Below are 6,000 nucleotides of genomic sequence, written 5' to 3'. Positions count from 1 at the left end.
TCTCAGTGAGTGTTAGAGGAGATAAAAATCTCTCAGTAGTCAGGGTAAAATGTTTCTGCACAGTGACCACGACACGGGACAGAACCTGCCTCTGCTGGGCACTGTGATTTTAAGAAATGTGGTTGTAGCCATGCTGAGCGTGAAAAATGCGTGTATTTTATGATTGGCTTTTCGCAAATATTCAAATTAATATTATTTGTGTTATGTTAGAAAGTAATGCTGTATTAATTCTCTGAAGTAGTGTGTTAAATATAGTTTTAGGTTATAAAAATTGTTAAAATAGAAACGATGCTATGTAGGATACTTTTTTAAAGAAAGGATTTGCAGCGAGATAGCAGCCACAGGACACCTGAATCTTTCAGAGAAAGAGAATTTATTGCCTCATTATCAGAAGAAATGAACTTCTTCCTGCCTCAAAGGCGCTGTCAGGATTCAGAGGAAGAAGTTGACACTGACCAGACAGAATCCTGTGTTTGAATGGAATTTATGCATCAGGTATGAAGTGTATGAATATGCAACAGGTTATTGCTTTTAAGGGTTAATCCTCTGTTAACGTGGGTCCTTTTTAGGGCTTGTGCTGCCCAGAAAAAGGTACCTGGATGTCCATAACTCTTAGTATTTATTGTCTCATGTTGTCTTAATTCAAATTATCCAAATCATTATTACTCTAATTGTATTCCTATTTTTATAAACATTTTATTACTATTAAACTTTTAAAATTTTAAAAACAAGTGATTGGCATTTTTCACAGGACCAGACAGAATCTTGTATTTGAATGGAATTAATGCATCATGTATGAGGTGTATGAATGTACAACAGGCTATTGCTTTTAAGGGTTAATCCTTTGTTAACCCGTGTCCTTTTTTGGGCTCATGCTGCCCAGAAAAAAGGTACCTGGACATCCGTAACTCTTTGTATTTGTTGTCTCATATTGTCCTAATTCAAATTGTCCAAATCATTATTACTCTAATTCCTATTTTTATAAACGTTTTATTACTATTAAACTTCTAAAATTTTAAAAAACAAGTGATTGGCGTTTTTCACACTGAGGACTGTGCTGGGCAGCTTTGTGCCCTCACAACCTCCTGTTCCCCTGCTCTGTCCTCCTTGGCTGTGCAGAGGTGCCCTGTTCCCCTGAGCCTGGGGCACGTGGTGTGCCCTGGAGCAGCTCTGCAATGTTCCCACTGTAAACAGCTCTGCTTTCATAACGCACGGATTGCTCCTCACCTGAGTTCATTCCATCCCTGCCATCCCCGGCCTGCAGAAAGTTCTTGCTTGTTAGTTTGTTTGCATAGTTTTTTGGTTTTTTTTTAAATTTGGTTTGTTCTTCCTGAGCTCGCTTGCTCTTTTTTTTTCTCCTTTTCTGCCCAAACGCAAGATTATTATTATTTTTAATTATTTTTTAGAAAAATGTTTTATCCGAGCATTTTGTGAGTTGGGTAGCTCCCTGTGGATATGTAATAGTAATTGCAAAGATTATTTTTTCTCTGCTCCCAGTGGCTTTGATTGTGTGAAAATAAATGTTGAGTACTATGAAGCAATTAATCCTCAGCTCTCCTGGGAGTTGGGTAGGTAATTATTGCTATCTTTAGCTTACAGAGTGAGGTGAGCATCAGCAACTGGATAATTTGCCCTTGCCCCAGAGATCAAGGACAAGATTTTAGCCCGCTTGGATCAGGTAGGTCCTTTAAATTGAAATATCCCACTCCTGCTCTTCAGATATTTCATGAAATATCCACCTCTGCTGCCCTCACAGCTTTAATCATCAAACAGGTGGAGATTTCCAGAACTTCATGGGAAAACTTTTGGGGACAGAAAGAGAAGAAAGTCTGAGCTTTCAGCCCTGCTGGGTTGTGGTCTGCTCACTTCATATTTTCCCTAGGGCCATTCTGGTGTTTCCACCTCACACAGAATAAGGAGCTTTAAACCACAGAAAAGCACCAATTGTTTGTGCTTCATTTTGCAAATAATGAAGTCCTGTAGGTGGATGGAATGGTGCTGTTTGCAAAACACCACAGCCAGTGTTTGCCTGCCTCTAATCCCCAATGCAAATAATGCACAGGAATTCATTTTGCAGCTTGTTTAGGGGATGTGATGCTGTTACTGTATTCACATAAAGTCACCCAGTGGAAAGCAGAACAGATGCATTGTGTTGGCTTTGGAGAGGAAGCTAAATGGGGAACAAGGGCACAGAACAGCAAATCCAGCCTGCAGCAAACTGCTGCATGAATCAGCCCTCAAATATTGTCCTTCCAGCCACCACTGCTTTTAGTCTTTGCATTTCTGATTGCCAGAGGCACAGAGGGAAAAAAGAAACACGGGCAGGAAACAATGTGGTTGCTTTTATTTACCTCTGCCATTAGTATCCACCAAAAATTTCTTATTTGTATGACATTTCCCCAAGCAGCCCTGGGAGAGATAAGCCATTTTGTGAAGGATGCCACATCAGAAATGTTAATTATCTTCAAGGGAGAGAGTTAAATAGTGGTAATGAAGAAAAGCAGACCCAGGGAAGATGCACCAGCCCAAGAAGTGAACACTGTGCTGCTGCTGATGGGAAGAGGAATTAGATCAAGGCTTTCTCAAATTGTTCACAGCTGAGATTAGGGGGAAACAAAAATCACTTTCTAGGCTGCAATATCAACTTATTAGCTGAGAGGCTGTTCAGCACCAAGCAGCTGCCACCTTCCAGCCCTGAAGGTCAGGAAAGAATTTTGGAGGGAGGTGTTGGATGGAATCCCAGTGAGGTGAGCACCAAGCAGAGAGGAAATGGAAGCTGAGCTGCTTCAGGTACATGCTTTGGGAGAAATACACCTTGGTATGGTAATTGCTGAGTAATTTGTGGAAATACATCTTGGAGTGGAAATACATCTTGGAATGGTAATACCTGAGTAATTTGTGGAAATACATCTTGGAATGGCAATACCTGACTGATTCAGCTGGGAATTCTCCTGTTCCCACCCACCCAATGCAAAAATGAAGGTTTAAGCTACAACCAGTGCTAGGCCATGCCATAAACCTGACATTTTGAATTCTTCAGGCACACATTTTTGTTTTAAAGAGAATACATAGGGATAGGAAGAGGGCAAAAAAAAAAAAAAGATGCCAAAGGCATGGCACAAGCTCCAGAGAGTTTGGGGCTTCTCAGTCTGCACTGACACAAAGCCATGAGGAGAAGGGAATGAGATTTCACCAATACAGGTGTTGGATGGAATCCCAGTGAGGTGAGCACCAAGCTCCCACCAGCAGAGAGGAAATGGAAGCTGAGCTGCTTCAGAGCCATGCTTTGGGGGAATACATCTTGGTATGGTAATACCTGAGTAATTTGTGGAAATACATCTTGGAATGGTAATACCTGAGTAATTTGTGGAAATACATCTTGGTATGGTAATACCTGAGTAATTTGTGGCAATACATCTTGGAATGGTAATACCTGAGTAATTCAGCCGGGAATTCTCCTGTTCTCACCCACCCAATGCAAAAATCAGGTTTAAACCACGACCAGCACTAGGCCATGCCATAAACCTGACATTTTGAATTCTTCAGACACCCATTTTTGTTTTAAAGAGGATACACAGGGATAAGAAGAGGGCAAAAGAAGATGCCAAAGGCCTGGTACAGGCTCCAGAGAGTTTGGGGCTTTTCAGCCTGCACTGAGACAGAGCCTTTAGCCACATGGAGAAGGGAATTTCAGTGATTTCACTGATACAGGCAGGGCAAGATCTGGACACATGGGATGAAACAAGCAGGAGGTGAGTTCAAATCAAACAAGTGCTCTGAAGTTCCCTTGTAAAAAATGATCAGATTTTTTTAGAGAATTATCTGAATTTGAAGAAGAATTGATGAGAAAAACAGGAATTTTCCCCTCTTTTATATTGTACCTGGCCAGAGCAAGGAGTCACCACAGGGTGATGATGTCTGGAGGGAGGCAGAGGTCCCACAGCATGATGTGGTTTCAGTGAGGCACAGAAAGGTGGAAGAGGAGCAAAATGTTTATTTTACCTGTTGTATTCATTGTAAATTCTCACTGGAAGTAGCCAAACCCCTCATTAATACTCATTTGCATATTAATTCCGCACCTCTAAGGATGCAAATGAAGACACACCTGTAACATGTGATTTTTCCAACCATTTGGCAAGGCAAAAAATTATAGTGCAGAAGGAGTCTGGATAAAATTAAATATGAAGAAAAACGAAAAAAAGGGAAGGGGAACATAGCTCTGTTTGCTCAGGGCTGTGTCTCTGCTCCTCCATTGAATGTAACCAGATTTATGGTGTTGAAAATGAACTATTTGTGAATCTGTGGAAGTTCTTGTCGAACAGGACCAGACTTGAGAGCTGGATTGGTTTTATTCAAGAATTAAACCCAGCCCTTGTGATCCCTGAGGACCAGCAGCACCACAAGAGGGTTATTTGCTGCCAAAATTCCAGCACAGTCCACAAGGCAAAATGTGCTTCAGGCTTTTCCTGTAAAATCCCAAATCCTCCAGATTTACTCTCTGCAAAGAACCCAAAAAAGCAGCACCTACCAATATCTCAATCCCCTCCTCTTTTCCCCCAAAATTTATCCTTATCAGGCTGCTTGAATGCATTCAGGCTGCATTAATAAATGAAATAATGAACCCCAGAGTGGCTGTAATTAGTGGGGGGATGCAGTGACCAGATAATCAGCTCTGCCCCTGTTATTTTAGGATCCAAACTGAGCTTTATATAGCTTTATAAACCTCTGTACAACTAATTGAGGTAATTAACATCTTGTCTCTCTTTTTACACTGGCAATTATAAGCCACCATCAGATCTATGATGAGAAACAAGGGAGACGATGGGGATTTTTCATATCAAATGCAAAAAAAAAAAGGGGGGGGTAAATATTTTCAATACAAATTAATCCACATTTTTTCAGAAAAGTAAGGGAAAAACACTAAACTGTTTTTTTTCCTCACCCTTTGCAGGTTGGCTTTAAAAAGTGAGTGGTTTAGTGATTTGCTAACAAGAGATAAAGACTGGATATAACTTTGGATTTTTAACCATTAAGCCTTTTCTCTAAAAATGACATTTTTCTTGGTTGTGTCAGTAAATTGAAGAACCTGGAATTAGAGAACTCTCTCCAGGGCCTCCAAAATATGAGGATTTTGTTTTCTTTCCTTGAGGATTTTGGTTTTTTTCTTCAGCAGGTGCTTTACAAAACAACAAATCTGTCCATCTGTTGGAGCTTGAAAATCCAGTGGGGTTGGGGGGAAAGGAACAGTAAGGAGGGGATTATTTTTCTTATTTTTACCTTTATTTATAGGGTTTATTTGGCTTTCTACACTAAAGCAAGCTTAGACCTGAGGGTTGTCTTGAAGTGAAAGGAGCACGGCCCTTAATATTAAATGAAATGCTGCCCAGTGTGCTGGAAAGGGGAAGGATTTCCACATTTTTATTAAAAAAATGAAGGTCAGCCTGGTCCTGAGCTGTTCCTCCAATCCGAGAAATCCAGAAATTCCATGTCAGTGACCTGCAACATGGAATTGTTCTGCCTTTTTGGGGGGGAAAATATACATACAGATCACTGAATTTGGATTTTTGGCCCATTTAACCACTTCTTACCAAGCAATTATTTCAGAGAAGGCCAAATGCATCAATTAGTCATTCCTTTCCCTTCCCAGCAGTGCTGGGGCACATTCCCAGAAGTGGAAATGTGAGGGAAAGGAAAGGAAAGGAAAGGAAAGGAAAGGAAAGGAAAGGAAAGGAAAGGAGTAAACAGAGAACAAGGGGGAAATGGGAAAGAAAAAGAAAATGGGACAGAAAGGGGGGAAAGAAAAAGATGAAAAGGGAGACAAAGTAAAAGGAAGAGAGAGGAAAGGGGGAAATAGTGAAAAGGAAATGGGGGAAATAGGAGACAAAGGCGGAAGAGAAGAAGAAGAGGGGAAAGACGAAGAAGTAGGAAATAAAAAGAAATGGTAAATGATAAAGGGAAAAAAATGAAAAGTAGGGAAGAAGGGGACGAGAAGGGAAATGG

The sequence above is a fragment of the Melozone crissalis genome, unplaced genomic scaffold, assembly GCF_028551555.1.
Source record: "Melozone crissalis strain CALT ecotype California unplaced genomic scaffold, PUWL_Pcris_2 ptg000016l_1, whole genome shotgun sequence".
In the NCBI taxonomy this organism is placed as follows: domain Eukaryota; kingdom Metazoa; phylum Chordata; class Aves; order Passeriformes; family Passerellidae; genus Melozone; species Melozone crissalis.
Note: the sequence above shows the minus strand (reverse complement) of the source record.